This window comes from Sorex fumeus, unplaced genomic scaffold (genome assembly GCF_029834395.1).
Source record: "Sorex fumeus unplaced genomic scaffold, SorFum_2.1 ptg000051l, whole genome shotgun sequence".
In the NCBI taxonomy this organism is placed as follows: Eukaryota; Metazoa; Chordata; class Mammalia; order Eulipotyphla; family Soricidae; genus Sorex; species Sorex fumeus.
In genome coordinates this window covers 6,561,779-6,582,505 of record NW_026606108.1, presented here as the reverse complement: position 1 = coordinate 6,582,505, position 20,727 = coordinate 6,561,779, and positions in this window count along the sequence as shown.

Here is a 20,727-nt window from a genome sequence, read left to right as displayed (position 1 = left end):
CCTTGCACTTCCGTTTTGTCTTGCGTGTCTTTGTTTCCAGCAGGTGTGCATTGCTCAAGTGTTTTATTTATTTTAATTTGGAAGAAACAGAAAGGGCTGTCCCCGAGATACCAACAAGCCAAGGGAGAGAGACAGCCTCCAGGGTGGCAGCCCAACGGCCTGGCCCCCAAGTTCTGAGGCAGCTCTGCCTCCCCCACATCCTAAGAAAGATCCAGAACAGGGCCCATCCCAAAGAAGCCAAGCTGCTTCCTAGCCTGTAGGAAGGACAAGAGCCGACAGCCTGTGACTGAAGGCCTGTTCCTGACCCTCAGCCTAAAGCACAGGCCAGGAAAATCAAGAACTGATTTTCACAAGTGTAGACGGTTCTAGACTGGAACAACTCCGGGGGAAAGGGAGAAGGGGGGAGGATGAAAACTGAGCTGCTGGTACCCGCTAAGTGTATGTCACCCCCTTCTGTTTCGTCAACAAACCGTGGCCTTAGAAGTTTCCTCTGGATACAAAAAATTTCAAATTGACAATGGGCACAGGAAATGTTCCCCGGACAGAACTTTTCAGGTCGGGTTTGACTTGGTTGGTTTTGCACACCACAAAACTCAATAGGCAGGGGTGATTTTTTTTCTTTCTTTTGGTAAGTTAACTATGAAAGCCTTTTTATTTTTATTATTTAAGAATGTAACAGTTTAGCCACAGGGAAATGAATAATGATTGTATTTTGTACTCTGGTTTGAACCCCATGGGTTCCTTTTGTTAATAAAACAATCACACTGATGCCTGAGTGCCTTGGTTCTGCTTTATTGGGTTTCCCGTGTCTTTGGCAAGAAGACTGTGACTTAAATTGTTAGACACTTTCAGGAATTCTTTTTTGGGGTGGCACCCAGTGATGCCCAGGGGTTACTCCTGTTTCTACAATCAGGAATTACTCCTGGCGGTGCATGGAGGACCATAGTAGGGGATGCTGGGGATCGAACCTGAGTCAGCTGCGTGCAAGACAAGCGCTCTGCCAGCTGTACTATTGCTCCGGCCCCCACTTTCAGGAATTTAAGTGACGAATTTTTCCTTCATCTTTAGGCTGCTTTTTGAGACTTGTTGGTTTTTGTTGTCGTTTTGATTTTTGGGTTCAGAAGGCCAGCCCAGGAGTGCTCAAGATTTAACTCCTGTATCTGCTCAGGGATCACTCCTTGGAGGATGGGGCAGAGGTAGAACCCAGACCGGCCCCATGCAAATCAAGTGCCCTACCCACTGTACTCTCTTTGGCCTCTAAGCCTGTCTTTATAGTAAACTCAGTTTCCCCAAGATCCTCTTTCCTTCTGTAAAGAAAAGTAGTGGAGATGAGTGAATGAGCGTTGGTTGCTGGGGGGAAAAAAGCACTTTTTCCTCAAATGATTATTCTGTGTGTGTGAGAGAGAGAGACAGACAGACAGACAGACAGACAGAGAGCATGCACGCATGTACCCACACAACAAGCAGGCGTTGGCCTCAGTTTGATTACAGAACCCAGCAGTGCTTGGGGAATCTCTGGGTCCACACCCTGCGGTGCTCACAGGATCTAACCAGGTCCAGTTGCATGCAAGGCACATGTCTCCAGCCTGCTACCACCTCTTCAAGCTAAGAGTGCGTGGTAGGCTGCGTGTCCCAGTATGCACTCAGCAGGTCTGGTGGGGTGGTCCCTACACCCAGGACCACTAGCGCAGGTGCAAACTGTCCGTGCTGTCCAAGAACCACATGTGGTCCATCATCTTCGAAGTGAGGTTTCCTCCTACCCACTCAGTCCTGGAAATCGACCAGCTTTACCAGAGGGATGAAAACAAACCCCCAGAATTGAGTCTCCCCACATATTAAATAACAAATCCATCATTGCTGCAGCCCACCTAACGCCAGATGATTTGTCTCGTTAAGAGAGGAACAAGGTATCAGATGGCCCTTTAAGATCCCACTCTACTGCCCCAGGATGATAAATTTAGACAAGATTGGATGTGAGTGAAAATTTGGGACAGGGACCTCATATTACAAAGGGGAGCAGCGCTCAGGGGGATAATCTGAAAGTCAGACCTACATTTGCTGGAAGGTTCCTGCTGGCTAAAATTCCCTAAAGCTCCAGCATTAACAGAAGCTAGAGAAACTAGCCATGGCTGAGAATTCAAGAGATGAAGCCTGACACTATCCTGAGGCGTCAGTGCAGCTATTTCCCAGCCCTGCCTACCCACTAAAGGCCTCCAGTGGGCCTCTGTCCTGTCCAGCTGTCTGCCTACAAGGTGCAAAGCCCCCCCTCATCACCGGCCTTTGTTTCTGTCTTTGCATCCAGAAATCACTCTGTCTCCACAAAAAGCAGCAGTGGTGACGATCCTGAGAGAGGGGGTGCCCCCACCCCCATCTCCCCCATCTCCCCACATAGTCCCAAACTTATGCAACCCTGAAGATGGTCACAATCAGGAAGCCAGCCTGGATGCAAGGCGCAGCCTGAGCTCAGGTCTGAGTACGGGGTTTGTTCCTGCGTGACATGGGGGGACAGTACTCTGACGTTCTGGGACCAGGCTGGGTTCCGGTCACTACCCCAGCTAATGGGCCCCTAGTCCTTTCCCCAGCCTCTCAGGGAGGGGATCCCCATCTCTGGGCCTTGTTTTGTCCATCCCATTAGGGACACAGGCCACTGTGCATGTGTCTGAGATGCACTTTGTCGCTCAGCATTCGGTCACCCACAAAAACCCTTGTACCTCATCGGCCATCAGTTCCTTGTGTTTTAGCTGTTGTTGTTTGGAAAGAACACAAGGCCAGGAAACAGTACAGGGTTTAGGGTACAGTCCAACCCAGGCTCAATTCCTGGTACCACCAGGCCTGCAGTGCGGGGGTGGCCAGATATCCGGGCTGTCCCCAGCACTAAAGGGTACAGCAAGCAGCACTGCATCCATGTGTCAAGCCACTGGCCCAGCTGGCCAGGAGTCACCAGTGGGACCCTCTACCCTCCGGAGCACTATCTGGGAGGCCCCAAATGTTTCCAACATTGTACAACAGTCATTTCCATCCACTGCCCACAGCTCTGTGTGTGGAAGGACCAAGAGAGCGATCTGGAGCAAGATAACTGTGAGAGCACCACCCAAGACTCCCCCCACACACAAACACCATGCCATCAGCAGCGTGCACTCCACATCTGAAAGCCTGCGTCAGTTGAGGACACCAGAATCCATGTGGAGTTCATGTGACAAACATCAAATCTGTGAGTTATTTTTATCAACCATCACTACAGGCAGAGTACTAACCACTATGGAGCGATAGCACAGCGGTAGGGCGTTCGCCTTACAAGCGGCCAACATCGCCGACCCGAGTTTGATTCCTCCGCCCCTCTCGGAGAGCCCGGCAAGCTACCGAGAGTATTCGATATGCCAGACACAGTAACAACAAAGTCTCCAATGGAGACGTTACTGGGCCCGCTCGAGCAAATCGACGATCAACGGGAGGGCCTTTACCTTTTACCTTTACCTTTTTATCACTACAGGCATTCAGACCTGCCTGCACTGGATCAGATGGTGACTCTAGCAGCAAGGCAAGGTTTATGGGGTGCGGGTGATGAAATGGCCCACACATATACAGGCAGACACACAGAAAGCATACAAGCAGACACACACATACAGGCAGACACATATATAACATACACACAGATATATAGACACAGATACAGGCATACATGTATATGGGCAGACACATATAACACACAGGCAGACACATAAACATACAGACACATACAACACATACAGATACATACATACAGGCATACATACATATAACAGGCATACGGACACAAGCATATGCACACATACAGGCATACATGTATGCATACAGACATAGATACACAAATATAGGCACACTTATATACACACAGGCATACAAAAATATACCACACTTACACACATACAGGCATACACACCACACTCACCACAAATACATATTCACACCAAACATGCCACAAACACCCACGTACACACATTTCCCATTTACACATCACACATACACAAACATACACACCGACACAACACATACACTCCTATAAACACACCAACATCCACACAGTACACATATGCATACACAATAACACATACATGTATATAAACACACACCTACTTATACACACTATGGCTATGTCACATACCCCATATACATACCACACACAGCATATATACATTCCCCTCACGCCATATACATACACACAACATACACATATCTCTCACACCATGCACACCATATACACATACTCCTCACACCACACACACACACACACACACACACACACACACACACACACACCTTCTTCATTTCTTGACCCAAACTTCAACACACGGGCAGAACTTACTCTCTACGTGAAGGCTCCAGAGAGGGTTCATCCCCATGACCAATCCACCCCCTAAGAAGAATGGGGGGCCCTCCCTAGGGGGTTGGAAGAATAGAGAGGGTCGCACCAACTTGTGTCTCACGCACCCCTGAAATTACTGCAAGACAGAAAAGTGAAACCTAACCATATGCCATCACAGCAGACGCATCCAAAAGAAGGTTCTAGAAGCTGAGACCATCCAGAAATAGCAGACCGAACCCTCATTCTTCAAAATCTGGGTTATCGTCAGTTTACAGAGGCCTCAGAGAGCTGCACCAACAGGAGGAACCGCGTAGGGACGGAACGCTGAAAAACGTCCTTTTCGTGACTGGATGCAAAACAATGTTAGTGCCCCTGTGCATACAAATGCTGTGACCAGGCCCTGTGGAAGCAAGAGCCCCAGGTTCCAGGTAAACGTTCCAAGAGAACCTCCATCTACGGCCAAGAAGGATTTCAAAGCAAATCTCACTATTTGTTATTCTGGCCTCAATTCAACAGCTGGCCTGGCTCGATAAAGCCAGAACTTGGGGTGCCAGGGGAACCAGGAGCCACAAATAAAACTTTTATCTTATCTGAAAGCACAAAAAGCCACAAGTACTGATACCAGGAGATAAGCCTGCAGCAACTGAAAAGGCTAGAAACAGCAACAGCTGGTGAGGGAGGTGTGTGGGGGAGGGGAGGGGGAGGTGCTACCCCATACTGACACACTCCGTCCTCCCAGAAACAAAACACCAGTGATCCCCACTGCCCAGGGCTGCTCCAGTGCAGGTGCAGAACAGGGTAGGGGCTCTGGGGTTTCACTGGCCACATGAATATACAGTCTCAGCTGTCAGCCACCAAACAGCCTTGATGGGCCAGCAGAGCCCCCCTGGGTGGGGGATTCAGGTGGGGAAATCAGCTCAGCCAGGATGGAGGGCCCCAGTGGAGTCTGAATCAGCTTCATGTTCCCCAGGGGTCACATGCAGAGTTTAAACACCCTAATGCCAGCCCCCCACATGCCCCATCCTATCCCCTACCCAGGAAGAAGAAGATACAAGATGTTCCGGAATCCCGGAAATATCCCCGAAGTGGCAAAAAGAGCAATTACTCATCAGATAAATTCCCTAATCTGGGGAACTGTCTTTAGGATGAGGTCCCCCAGCACAGTCAGGGATAGCCTCGACCCCCGAGCACTTCCAGGAGTGACCCTCAAGCCCTGAGCGGGAGTGACTCACACCCCATCACCCCCCTGTAATGATCTCTTTACCTCACAGACCCCACTCGATCTCCTCAAACTCACCTCTTGTTCTGAACCCAAACTGCTGCTCTGTTGCTGGTTGTGTGTCCTGGACACCAATGTGCAAATTGACATAGACAATGTGCAAATGTCTTCCCCCATTTGTGGTGACAACCATGTGCTGTGCCCCTCAGAGCCACATGCTCAGCCCTTCAACACATTCTGTTGTGTGGGGTGGGGTGGGCACCACCCAGCAGGGCTCCGAGGGACTAACTGGCTCTGTCTCAGGGATCAACAACCCCCCCCCCCCCCCCACGCGCAGTGCTCGGAAGACCCTATGCAGGGGGCTGGAACCAGGGTGAGCTAGCTGTGTGTGACGCCAACCTAGCACCGTTTCACTGTTCCATCCCTCGGCGATTGACAAGGATTTAGTAAAACAGCCCTGTTTCTCATTGAAAGACCTGGCGGAGGAGGGACCCACTGCTGGCAAAGCTTGTCCCAGGAATCTGGACTCTTCCCAAGCTCGGAGGTGGCCTCAGGTCCTCTTCCATATGGAGGCACATTTTCCCACACCCAAAAGTCCTCCTGACCCCCAGCAAAGCTCAGGGCTCAGAATGTCCAAGTTGGAGGTTTCCCACCCCCACACCACGAAACAGGACACAGGACACCCATTGGGCTTTTCTGTTTTGTCTCGGGGCCACACCCCGTGGTGTTCCTGGCTCTGCATACATGGGTCCTTCCTGGCAAGGCTCGGGAACCCTACGGAATGCAGAAGATAGAAGCAAGGCAAACGCCCTCCCTGCTGTCCCATCACCCCCAGCCGATCCAGTATTCTGGAAAGTGGCAGAGGGGAGAAACGCACCAGGCTGTGCAGGCTTCTGAGAGGCTGGGCTGAAAGCCACGCCCCTGGGGGCGGGCCCAGGGCTGCCCCAACCACTAGGAAAGCACGGGACCACGTGAGTGGGCATGGCCAGGAAGGTCCAAGGGCAGTCAGGTGTCTGAGTTCACTCTGCCCCATCCTGAGAAGTTGTGGGCAGGCAGGAGTCTGACGTTCATCACAGACTGGGGCACAGAAAGTTTTCCTGCCTCCCTTCCACCAACTGCAATGGATGGAGGGCGCCCATTTCTCCAATAAGTTCCTTCTCTAAACGACCTCCGTTTTGCAGTCTCGGATGCCCAGGGAAATTTTATATTTTATTGCCAAGCGGCATTTCTGCCGGGTTTTCCATTAACACAGACGGGCAATTAATGCATTTGGTTCAAAAGCCTTCAAACATTTGTACAGCCATTTGCACGTTTGAATGGCGCTGTGTAACCGCCAAGCAGGTGGTTAACTATATGTATATTAAATTCATAGAGAAACTGGTAATTTTCAATTATAATTGTCAGTTCACAGTTTACATGGTAGGAATTTTCTGAATAGACCCATTAGCTGATTTAGCTAGTTGGGCTTTTTATAAATCATGGTTTATTTGCTTACTCTACTTTTAAAAGAGGAATTTCCAGGGCTCTCACATGAATCAATAAATATTTACTTGGGTCTTTATTTTGCCCAAATGCCATGTTTGACAATGGATGAAATATCACTGGCTTTTCCTAAACAGCTGTTGGGCTGCGACTGTTTTATTAGTTGTTTTTGTTTAGTATTATTACTTGGATAATGGCTTAGAACTTTTATTCATTTGCTATTAATTTGCCTTTTATAAATAAAGTCAGAAGCGGGCTGAGTCTCAGTTCCTTACAATTTTACAGCATATTGTACTTTCCCAGTAATATGCTTTGACAATAGAAACTTCCAGGCCGTGGAAAGCTGCCCCATTTGTCTAAATGATATTCTTTCAAGCACAACTCTGAAATGGATGGCCCTGGCTTGAGCACCATAAAATTTGATGATTTTCGTCACTGTGGATAATATTTTCTCTTTCTGCAGTGGCAGAAATCAATGAAAAGCTCTCATTTGGCTTTTACAGCGCAAAAGGCTACCAAAGCCGCCAGATCCCATGGTGGGGGGTGGGAGGAGGGAGACTCAGAATGAGAACTGAGATGCTGTGAACAATCAACAACATTTTCCATCTTTCAGAGTACCTGGGTTGAGCCTTTGAACACAGGAGCAAGAAGGGTCAGGGAAGTGGTTCACATGAACCTCAAATCTGGGCATTGCAACCAACCCACTGTCAATCACACAGTGAACAGGAGGAAGTGTTGAACCCGGGAAGAGCAACAGTGAGGGCTGAAAGGTGGAAAGTGTTATGCATAAACCCGATTGGCAACAGAACTGTAAAGCATAGTGTCAAAACAAGCACAAAATTTGTAAGTCTACAACTGTACCTCATGGTGTCTCACTAATAAAAATTTTTTTAAAAAAACTTAAAAAATAATAAAATAATAAAATTTTTAAAATTAAAAAAAAAAAGAGTAATTCCACTCCTGGGAATATACCCCAAGGGCCCAAAAGCACAATGCAGAAAAGATAGCTCTGTCCTGGGAAATAATACACTAACCGATCCATACTCCCCAACGCCCAGAATAAACCACCACATGATCTGAAGACAGGTACTTGCTATTCTTCTGGTGGGGCGCGGGAGGGAGTGCTTGGGGCCACACCTGGCAGTACTCAGGGCTTGCTCTTGCCTCTGCTCAGGGGTCACTCCTGGCAGTGCTTGGGGGAGCCTGTGGGGTAGAAGGGATTTGAACTTGGGATAGCGAGGTGCTAGGCAAGTGTCTTAACCCCTGGGACTCCAGCTCCAATCCTTTGTTTTTTAACAAGTGTCTAATGCTTGGGAATTTTTTTTTCCTGCTAACCCTGGAATGAAATATACCGCCTTCCAGAGTGTTTTTGTTTATTATTATTACTTGGATAATGGCTTAGAATTCCACAAAAGCATGGCAGCATGAAGTGCATGACTATTCCACAAATGTATGATTATTGCTATTATTTTAGTTTGGGGGCCATACCTGGTGGTGCTCAGGAATCACTCCTGGCAGGGCTCAGGAACGGAACCAAGGTTGGCTGCATGCAAGGCCAGCGCCCTACCCTCCGCACTATCTCTCCAGCCCATTTGTACATGCATATCAAGAGGCTGTTGAAGAACATTTCCTGGAAAAAGGATAGCTTCTTCCTCAACAAAGATAAAGGTGGTGGGGAGGGGAAGAGAGAGAGAAAGCATTTTCTTTAAAAAAAAAAATTAAAGAACTGTGATTTACAAAGTTATTGATAGTTGCATTTTAGGCATATAATATTTAAATACCAACCCCTCCACCAGTGTCCCCAGATTTCCTCCTCAGCCCAACTCCCACCCAATCCCGGCCTGTCAACATGATAGGCACATTACAAAGTTCCAGTGGTTGCAGGTTAGATCTCATGTTTTCAGCATTATTGACTCTGTGTTTGGGATATATGGCTATACCACTCACCCATATCACTGGTCTAACTGAGGTCCTGCTGCCTGTTCACCCATTACTTTCCATTCTCCTCTTCCTCTCCTTGATTATACCATCCTGAACATAGCCAATCTCATCTGAGCTCGGAAGCTAAGCAGGGTCAGGCGTGGTTAGTATTTGGATGGGAGACAGCTTAACAAAGAACAGAACACTGAGAGAGATATACATACAGCTCAACCAGAGCCTTACCCTCCCAGCTACCCACAACCACTAACAAGCTCAGCAGTCACAAAACTTCCCTAGGACCAAGCCACCTTCTCTAGACAAGGGAAACAAGACAGTGTCCAGAATGCAGAGGAAAATGATTACTATGTCTTTCCCAAAGCATCCACCCCTAACTAGGACATATGAATGATGGATCAGCCCAGTGGTTGCCCAATCAATGTTCCATCGAGTGAAAGACTGCTTTCTGCTTCAAGGATGATCTGAATTAAATCTAGCTCTTCTATAAACTCCTTCCGGACCAAGACCACCAAACTTGTTCTATTTGCTTTTTTCACACCAGCACTGGAGTGTCGGCCAGCGGGGGCCAACTCTCAGGAGAAGTGAGAGCAGGATGGTCTTGGGGAGAGCTGTTTCCTCGAAGGGTTTTGGCACTCAGCAGTGAAAATCAAGAGGTGTTATCATAAGGTGATAGGATATCTGGGCTGGGCACAAAAGAAGGAAAAGAAGGTGACTGCAGTGACCTTCCAAGAAAGTTCATCTCTAATGCCAAATGAAAGCTTTGGAAAAGAGGATTATTTTGTTTTGTTCCCATAAAGCATTAGATGTCCAGGGTCATAGTGTGCATTTTTACAGGGTCATCAAGCCATACTTCTTCTGTTTTAGCTTAGTCCAAGAACATTCCAGAAGCAGCTCCTAGGCCAAGGTCACTCCTTTACATGAGCTGGTGTTTGGTCAACCTGAATTTCCATCTGGGTGACTCACTGTGTCCCCAGGCCACGGGTGATTGAATGTTTTTTTACATTCTTAATGTTGGGTATTAACCCTAAGCGTTTTAGACTTCATCAGTGAGTTGCTCCCTTTCCCTCCTCCACCACATGAAAGCTTACAGAGCCCTTACAAACATCCCTAATTGCCCAAGTTTATCCCTATTGTTTCCTTGTGTTTTACCTCTCATTGTCACAACTCCCCAAGTCAGGGGTGGTTATTTATAAGTCAAACTTTTCTGTTGATTCTGTATTTTGTAGTGAATTAACTTGCTTTGCTATTTCCCCTTTTCATATTTTACTACGGAGTTATGTTCTTTGCCTAAACATAGAGAGATTGTTAATGCCGTGCTCCCAATATTTGGGAGTTGATTGAATCTGAAATATATCTATTCCTGGGTATCTGTAATAATTACCTGACTCAGGCTTTGCTGTAGTTCTTAATACCCCCAAAAAGGGGAATCCTTACCACAGGACTTGGATGAACCTGTGGTGAGTGGCAAAGCTACCCCGGCATCAAAATTTGACAGACTAGAGAGCATAAAAGCACGGTCTTAATGTAAGCCATTATGACTTAAGAGACACAAACCCCATGGGGAAATAAAAGCTAAATCAGCCTGAAGACTTAGCCTGGGATTTAGGGTAAAAGCCATGCTTGCCCTGAGAGCCCAGACAAATAAGTTTTGGAATCTGTACCTCTTACTGTGTTTATCCAAACAACCTCAAGTATTAATAAGAAGTAAACTTAATTGTTTAATATGTAGCAAAGGAAAGAGAAAAGCAATATAATGTTTGTCACCCCTGGGCAAATCTCTCCATATAGCCCCTGGGAGGCAGAGGGTCTCCTTGAATTAATGCCCCCCAAGACAATAGCCTCTGTGGAAACTGCTTTACCTCTGAAAATGATTAATCACACCTACATGCAGTCCAATACCTCCAACCCCCTCAGATGTTCTGTAAGTGTGATAATAGCCCTGCATTAAACAGGTCATTTGACCTTCAGTCTGTGGTCCCCGTCTCTTTGTTCCTCTGCTAAGGAGACAGCTCTCTGCCACTGAACGTGTCACCCACTTACTCCTGAACCTACACTTAAGGTGATGAACTATTTCTGGTTTACAAACTGAGAATAAAATGGAACACTTGTTGCTGGATAGCACAGCAGGGAGGGCATCTGCCTTGCATGTGGCCAACCGGGTTTGATCCCTGGCATCCTATAGGGTCCCCTGAGCACCACCAGGAGTGATTCCTGAGTGCAGAGCCAGGAGTCAGCCCTGAAAACCATTGTATGTGACCCAAATGCCGCTCCCTCCACCCTGATTTTTTTTTAAATAAAATGGAACACTCCTTCTTCAACACACAGTTTTTCAATCCCTCCTGTCACCTCAGCTTTATTTGCTGTCGATTTGTCTAAACAGAGAACAAATTTTAGATGCTGTCAAAGATCCTGTGGCCAGGCTGTTGTTGGAGTAAACCACAGTATCGGGCTTGGTGGCTGCCTTGTCCACATTCTCATCATCTCACAATCCCGACTCAGAGTGTGTGTGGGTGTGAGGAGGGCAGCAATTAGTGCCACCACAATGCTGTCAGCTTCAGCCTTTGTCACTCTTAGTTTCTTGTCTTCAGGCCTTTCCCAGCATTGCCCATCCTGGGCAAGCACATCCATGGGTCTCCCCAGCATATAAGGAAAGGCCAATCCAGAGCCAGGGATGGGTATGGCCAAATAGGAGGGTGTGGTGTGTGCCCTTGGCACATTCCTGCACCCTCCCCTAGGACAGGCCTCCCTGGATTTCTATCAGCTGATGGGTCCCTCCTGGATCTGCTGGGAAACGCCCTCCTGAAGGGGACAAGGGGCACCTGTCTGTCCAGTGAACCCTCCTGGGAACTCAGGGGAAGTGGCCAAAGGCGGTGCAGTAATAACAGAAGCAAGAAAACGCTGCAACCCCCCTACCCCTGTGCAAATATGGAAAGACACAGTCCAGAGAGAAGCAAGTAGCTGACAACAACTACAGGGCCTGTATCTGCTTTTTGGCTTAGCCAAAGTGACCTTGTCCGGGTCACTTCTCCATAGTCTGCATGAAGCTTTGTTAGTAGTGAGAAGGCAAAACTGATGCCATGACAGGCTGCAACTAACATTAGGTTCCAACTAGACCTCATTTTCTATTTCCCCAGAGCAGGACTTGCAGTTTCTGGTAAACTCCGAGTTGAGTAATTCATCTAGATAAGAAACTGGGCAGTTGAATCTGGCCAGTCATGAGGGGTCGGCACACCCTTCTTGGAAAGAATCCCAAACTGTTACTGGTACCTGCTGTCTAATTGCTGACCACTACTGCAATAGGCTAAAAATAGACCAGTATATAAATCTCTTCATAACTGAACCCAATATAAACTGCTTGTGTGTTGGAGTCAGGGTCCTTGTCAAGACTCCACAGCATTGGATAAGACTTGGACCCTAGCTCAAGCTAGCACTGGGCTAGTATTAAAGTTCCTTTGCTTTAGCATTATTGTGCGTGGACTTGGTCTCTCCATAACTTGGGCACAACAGTAGTAGTAGTAGTAGTGTTAAATGTTTGTTTTTGGCTTGGGGACCACACCCAGTGGTGTTCAGGACTTGCTCCTGGCTCCGCACTCAGGGATCACTCCCAATGGTGCTCAAGGGACCCTATGTGGTACTGGGGATCGAATCCAGGCTGATCCTCTGCAAGGCAAGCACCCTGCTCCTTGTACTGTCTCTCTGGCCCTGCAAAGTCAAACTCTTCACCTCCCCCGACTCAAGCAGATACCTGAGTTCAGGGTTGGCCTTTGGGAAATGATGGTGGCGCTCTCTGCCAAGGGAACACAAAGAATCAAAGCCATGTTTATCTTTTTTTAATTTTTTTCCCAAAAAAGTGTCTTCTGCAGAGGTAAAGGTGGATGTGGGGGCCCAGGAGTCTACTTACAATGGGTGGCAGCCCCCTGCTGGCCTTGGACCCTAGAGGGGTGGACATCTCTGAGGTTGGGAGCGAGTCATGAACCTGGGGGGATGGAGGAGAGTGGACATCTCTGGGGGTGGGTCAAGCCTTGGACTCTAGGAGTGGGCATTTCTGGGCATGGGGCCAAGCCTTGGACCCTAGGAGGAGTGGGCATCTCTGGGGGTGGGGGTGAGCCTTGGATCCTGGGGCCGTGGGCATCTCTTTCCAGAAACGAGCCCTTTGACCTTCATACAGGTATAACCAGTCTGGCTTGGCTGGGCCAGTGCATCTAGAAGCAAAGGCTCATCAAGAACCCAGGGGAATCCCTGGGAATTCCCAAAGGCCTTAAGCTCTGGCTTTGGGCAGGGAGCCAGCAGAGGAGGAATTTCCTGTCCAACAGGTTGGGAAGAAATTTGGGCTCAGAAGCTTAATGCTGGGATGCGAGCTAGAGCATCACAGTCAGAACCTGCACCTCCTTTTTAACCAAACAACCGATTTGCATCATTCTCAGCCCTCAGTCTCCCCATGTTTCCCTGGAACCTTAACACTGGAGGAAGGAGAGAAGACCAGGGATGCAGGGAGATTCTGTCCCCCCTGGGTCAAGAAGACTGGCTGGGAAAGGCAGAGATGAAGGCTGCTGCTCTACTCGAGAGACATGCTGAGAGGACGTGTGTGCACCCATCATGCATGTGTGTGTGTGCATGAGAATGTCTGCTGGGGTATGTGTGTGTACCCATTGTGCGTGTGTGTATGAGAGTGTCTGCTGTGGACATGTGTGTGTACTCACCATGCATGTGTATGTATGTGTGTGCGCACATGAGAGTGTCTGTTGTGTGTGTACATATATGTGAGTATCTATTGTGAGTCTGTGTGGACATGAGTGTGTGTTCATGTGTGTGTGTTAGTGTATGTGTATACACAATATATACATGTGTACCGGCTGTGTGCATTTATGTGTGTGTCTCTGCTCTAATTCTGTGTGTACACATATAGGTGTATACTTGCTGTGCATGTCTACCTGCTATGATGGGGTGTGTGTGTTTATGTGTGTCTGTGCTATAGGTATATGTGTACATGAACACATGAGCACCTACTGTGCATGTGTGGCGTGGGTGGGTGTGTTCATGTGTGTCTGTGCTATAGGTATGTGTGTGTATGTGTGTATCTGCTAAGGGCGGTGTGCAGGCTATCAATCGTCTTGAACTCGACTCCAGCCTCTTCACTCCACCTCCCTCTGGGACCGAGGGTAATGCCCGGGCCCTTGGGGGGAGCACGCGCACAGCACACCTGGTTCATACCTGAGAGACAAGTAAGAATTGGCCAGGTGACAGCAGGTTTGGGGAGCATTCCAAGAAAAGGCGGTTTCTAAAGGAAGACAGGAAGTGGGGAGAGCTGGGGGCAGGGTGCAGAGGCTGGGCATAGAAGCCAGGCCGTGTGCGCATGTGTGTGTGTGAGTGTGTGTGAGTGTGTGTGTGTGTGTGTGTGTGTGTGTGTGTGTGTGTGTGTGTGTAGGGGGTCTCAGGCTGGGCGACCAGGCAGGGCAGAGAAGCACAGTTCAGAGACAAACAAGATAATCCATTCAGCTTTGAAACTGAAAGCATTGGAAGCTTCTAGAATATGGGATCAAGGGCACTCTCTTGCCCGGGGTCTCAGGGAAGAGGCTATGAGGTTCTGCTCAACTCCTTCTGCATTTATATTACTATCGGGTAAAGAGTAATAAATGAAAAGCAAATGGCGCTGAGATCAGACACCAGTAACATCTATTCAAAATGTACACAGGGATGGAGAGATAATACAGCAGGGAGGGCACTTAGCCTGCACACAGCTAACCTGGGTTTGATTCCCAGCATCCCATGTGGTCCCTTGAGCCCACCAGGATTCCTGAGAACAGAGCCAGGAGCAACCCTGAGCATCGCTGAGTGTGATTCAAAACAAACAAACAAACAAACAAAACAAAACACCGCCTCTAATCTTTGGGGCTGGAGCGATTGCACAGGCTTGCACATGGCTGACCTGAGATCAACCTGGCATCCCATAGGGTCCCCGGAGCACCACCGAGAGTGATTTCTGAGTGCAGAGCCAGGAGTAACCCCTGAGGATCTCCAGGTGTTGCCCTCAAACAAAACAAAACAAAATACAATGTATTCTAGGTGGGGCTGGAGCAATAGTACAGGGGGTAAAGTTCAATCTGGCTCCCTCATATGATCCCCAGAGCCCCATCGGTGGTAAGCCCTGAGCCCTACTTGTCAGGGCCCCCAAACCCAAAATAAATAGATTCATTAAATGCATACACCAAGGTTTTGTTTAGTAGGCAGGAATAAATGATAGGTGTTTCTCCTAGAAATCATATTTGCATTCCAGAAACATGTTGGGGGAGTGGCCGCCTTCCCCGCTTGGGCCAGGTGGCTTCAAGGATGCAATTGTGTCTCCTTCCCTTAAGTCCTGGAGCTGGCTCATCAATGGCACCGTGTTGGTGCTGGCTGGTCTGTTTCACCTGCTCCCCACATCCTTCTGGGATCCCCCCATCCTGCCAACATATGTGCCTTATTCCACTTTGCAACTCTGGAAATCTGGGGTTCTCAGAAGTGCTTGTTTTGTTTGGGGGCTCACACCTGGTGATGCACTGGGACTACTCCTGCACTCAGGGATCACTACTGGTGGGGTTCAGAGGGCCATATGTGATGATTAGGACAAGGCAAGCATCCCACCCACTGTGCTATCCTCTCTGGCCTTTTGTGTGCTTAATAGGCCATGGGCCACACTGACCACACTCCTCACCACCCCGCTCCCTCCCCCCAGTGCTCAAGGGGAGTCTGGCTGTTTCCAGCTGGTCCTTTCCCTTGAAATTTCCTAGTTACCAATTTTCATCATTGGCCACAGATCCGTCAGACGGCCCCCACAAACGTGGGGACTTCCTAATCAATGTATTGATTGTTTGGTGACTTAGTTCATCACAGCCCCATCTGAGAACTCCAGGGGTCTTGTCAGGGCCCGTGTATCAGTCAACCTTGTTCAGCAGTCTGGACATGCCTCCCGGAACACAGCCTCTGCCCTGTCCGAAGTATAGACACCCCTCGTGGCTTGCTTCTCTTTGCCTTTTCTGCTGCGTAGGGCGACCCCCACCAAGCAAGTCACTGTGGTTAGGACGCCTCATCGTCTTGCCTTTAACTCCACACATTTTGCTTTGCAGATGTTGATGTGATTCTCTCCATGTGCAACCTGTGCAGCATCATATCTGTAGCAGACAGACCTCCTCCTTCTCTCCAGGAACTCCTTGGAGCCCCTTCTGCCTGACTGCTTTATCTTATTCCACTCTGTTACACACTCACTTCTTGGGCATCTTCAGATGAAGATGTTTCTCTTACTCGGTTCCAGAGGTTTCTGCTCTCTCTCACCAAGTCGGGCCACTTGCATTAGTTGACACCCACACTGTTTATGTTCTCCATAGCACTTGCCGCTTGTCACCTCCCGGCCTAGAGGTCTGAAATGCTCCTCTTGTCTATTTTTTGAAGTGATGATGTATTCATTAGAAGGGTGTTTCCCTCCCTTTTCTCCTGAGTTCCAACATTGTTTCCTTCCTGTGAAGGGCTACAAAGTAATCACTGTAGCCAGTCTTGATTTACTAAGTTTAACAAGGAACAGCCGTGGTGATGCAAAGGCTTTACATCAGAGTGTATAATCTTGCTCTGTCTTTTGTGGAGTATTTGGTTTGTCTTTTATGTTGTTGTTATTTTGAAGGCCACACCTGGCCATGCTCCAGGGCTATTCCTGGCTTAGTGCAGGGCTGTTCCCAGAGCTGGCTGGGGTGTGTACAATCAAACACAAACCTCCTGCTTACAAAGCACGTGTTAGGCCCTTTGAGTTACTTGTGCGTGTGTGATGTATTTATTTATCTCCTGTGTGTTTTCAATCATCATCTGTACAGGGCCGGAGAGGCAGTACAGAAGTGAGGGTGTTTACCTTGCACACGGCCCACCTAGGTTCAATATCTGGCATTGCATATGGTCCCCCAAGCACTGCCAGGTGTGAGCCCTGAGTACAAAGCCAAGAGTAAGCCCTGAGCACTGTCAGGTGTGGAAAAAACAAAACCACAAAGCAAAACAAGAATAAATTACTCTCTGTACTCTCCGTGTTCACTTTACTTCCACACTGAACACTTCCCACTTCTCTCCCAGTTCCATTACCTCCCACCTCTCCCTTAAAATTCTCTGCTGAGGCAGGAGAGATAGCACAGTGGGAAGGGCATTTGCCTTGCATGCGGCCCACCTGGGTTTGATCCCCGGCATCCCATATGGTCCCCCACACCCCACCAGAAGCAATTCCTGAGTACAAAACCAGCGCAAAACCTGAGCATTGCCGGCTTTGATCCCAAAGCCAAATAAAATAAAATAAAATTCTCTGCTTCCAGACAAGTCAACTCCCCCCTCTCTCAAGAAACCTGTACATGCCTTCCGATAACAATTCATTTCCATTTATCTGGAAGATAAGTCAAGATCCTTCAGTTTTAAAGAATTTGTTTTTTTCCTGGATAAATTCTGTTAATCCTGAGAAAGTTAATGCATCAATATTTTTATTTGGACCCTAAAATGTATCAGAAACTTGCTTGGACAAAGTTGCTCCCAATATTAGGAACCTGAGGAACAGATAAGCTAAGCAGAGCGCACGCAGCTTGCAGGAAATAACTGTCCAAATCCCCGAGTCACGGCAACTCACATAAGGCTATCTTGTGGAAGCATTTAACACGATGCTTTCAAATGAGGAGCAACATTGGTTTTATTCTTCTACACAGAAAACAAGAAGTAGACATTGGGCAGCATGCAGGATTTTAACGAAAGAAAAGTTGCGGATCTACTGAGATGCCAAAGAGGAAACGTGTCACCCCGCAAATGCACCATACACCACAGGATTGCGAGTGGTTGTGAGTGGTTATTTTTCATTAACTGAAGTAAGTCGTTTCCACTGGTTATTCCCTTTCCTGCTCCCCTTCTCACACTGGAGAGAGGATAAAATATCTAGCTCGGAATGGAGGAATAGGACGGGGTGAAGGTACTTGCCTTGGACACGGTTGACTCCAGTTTTATCCCCAGTACCACATGAGGTCTCCTAAGAACCGCCAGGAGTGATCCCTGAGCACAGAGTCAAGAGTAAGCCCTGGGCACTGCCAGATATGGCGCCCAAAACCAAACCAAACAAACAAAAAAAAGAAGTCTAACTCCAGGATAAAAGGACATGTAAGTTAGAGGTGTTAAAGTTGTTGTTGTCAAACACCCAGGATTTCCCATTAAAAGGAGAGCAAGAGGGGCTGGAGCGATAGCACAGTGGGTAGGGTGTTTGCTTTGCACGCAGCCGACCAGGGTTCGATTCCCAGCATCCCATATGGTCCCCCGAGCACCGCCAGGAGTAATTCCTGAGTGCATGAGCCAGGAATAACCCCTGTGCATTGCCGGGTGTGACCCAAAAAGCAAAAAGAAATAAAGAAATAAATAAAAGGTGAGCAAGAAAATGCACCAGACCAATGGACTTTTGCTGAAAACAGTTCAAATCTTCAGACCGTTGGGAGAATTGCACCTCACAGAAATCACCAACAGATACCTGAGCTCTGGGTAGAAAATCAATACCCGCTTCCCCAGACACACACACACACACACACACACACACACACACACACACACACACTGCAATGGAGTTAAAAGAATAGGAATCACTTTCCCACATCCTCCAGACACCCCACCACTACCACCACCACCACCACCACCACACACACACACACACACAGACACACACATGCTGTTCCCCACCTCATTGGGGGGTAGTAATGCTTCCTCAACAGGAATGAATTCTATGCTGATCACACATTCAGATGTCTCACACAAGCCAGGAATTTTCAAATGAGGTGCTTTCTGATTGTGGCTGGGGAGGAAGGTGTGGGGAGGGCAAAAGGCATGGCTGGGACACTGGAAATGCTTTCAGACTTCTTAAAGACCCTCCCATATTTGTTTTTTTACCACTTCATCTCAAGGCAAAGAGGGTGGGGGATATGGGAGCCAGAAGTGGATTTGGGGCCACCAATTGGACTTAGCTGATTAACTTGGAGTTTTTCCAGATCATTGGGAAGTTTAAAAAAAGAAAAGTGGGGTAGAGAGAGGAGAGGGGAAGGAGGGAGGGAGGGAGCGAGGGAGGGAAGGAAGGAAGGAAGGAAGGAAGGAAGGAAGGAAGGAAGGAAGGAAGGAAGGAAGGAAGACCCAATGTCTTTTCTCTCTTGAAAATGATGGCTGGGGAAAATATATCAGGAGCTAGTCCAGCCCTCATCAGTGCTAGTGACAGGAAAAAAATCAGACTTAGACCTTTGGGCCCTGTGCTTGCCTGGAAGCCTTCAGAGACAGACTCAGATCCTTGCTCTGAGCTTCCTTCTCTATGAAAACAAAAGTCCCTGAGTCCAGAAATGAAATCCCTAAGACCTTAAATGAAAACCAGGAGAACAGAAATGGAGCCCCAAGCTGCAGGGCTGCAGGGAGAGACAGGACTGTGGGCGCAGAACAAGGCACTGAAGCATGGGTTCCATTTTCCCTCCAGCACAACCTCAGACTTGGCTTTTTTGAAGCACAGACTTGGGGGGGCAGTGTTAGGTGTGGCAGGGAGGGAGGCAAAGGGACTGAGACAGAGTCAGAGAGATTCTAGCAAAGGACAAAGTCCTAAAATCAGAGCATGGAAGCAATGGGAAGTTTGAGTCGCTCAGCATCAGTAGAACATAGTTACAGATTCTGCAGGAGATAGTGTGGGCACTGGGGCCAGAGCCAGGACCAGGGACTGAACACTAGGCCCAAGACTCCAGTTACACAGATGCGGTAATGTCCTGGGGCCTGGGAACGATCTGGTCTTTGCTGAGGACTTGCAGGTAGGAAGGGGACAGGCAGAGTCACATGTGACAAATGGGGGGTTAGAGGGACCTAGCATAGAAATTTAAATTTAGTAAAAGAAGGACACTGAGTGAGGCTTCCCCTGAGAGTGGCAATGAGCACTAAAGCACTTACCCTCATTCCAATGGGTCCAGGTACATTCCAGGTACATCTTTCTACTCTGCCCTCCTCCGGGGAAGAGTCTTTTTGTCTTTTGAAAGGCAGACAAAAACTGAAAGGGCCAGAGAGATCACACAAAAGGGAGGGCATTTATTTATTTGCCTTGCACACGGCTGACCCAGGTTCAATTCTGGGCACTCCTAAGCTCTGCCAGGAAGGATCCCAGAGCACAGAGCCAGGAGTCATCCCTGAGCACTTCTGGGTGTGCCACCCTCCTCCCCTGATCCCCCCCCCCCATCAACAAATGAGAGAGATGGAATCAGGGTAGGTAAGTGTGTGCCTAAGATCCCTCTGGGCAGTCAGGGCTTGGCTCCTGGGAATTTCCGGGCCTCCAAGGAAGGCTGGGGGTGAACAGGGTATACCAGAAGGCTGGAGGCCAGCAGGGTAGACCAGAAGGATGAACTCAGCATCCCACTTCAGAGTCTTGCTGAAGTTTGAGGAGGAAAGACCTGGACGAAGGACTCACTGGGAAATTACTGGGATTGGACTGGGGGCTTCTCCCTGTAGTGTGTGGGACACCTGGGCACAGAACCCCCATGTGCCACCTCCAGGTCCTCCTCAGCTGTCCGTGCACCATGGGTGGTCCCTGGATTGGAGGATGTGAGCCTTCAATCCTTAGGAGCAGGGATGGTGGGGGGAGGTGGGGTAAAGGTGCTCACAGGGTCACTACCCTCCTTCCTGAGGAACTGTGCTGCTTCCTGGCACCCCACAGCCCCATTGATCGATTTGGGAGAGGTTCCAACCTCCTCCCACCCCC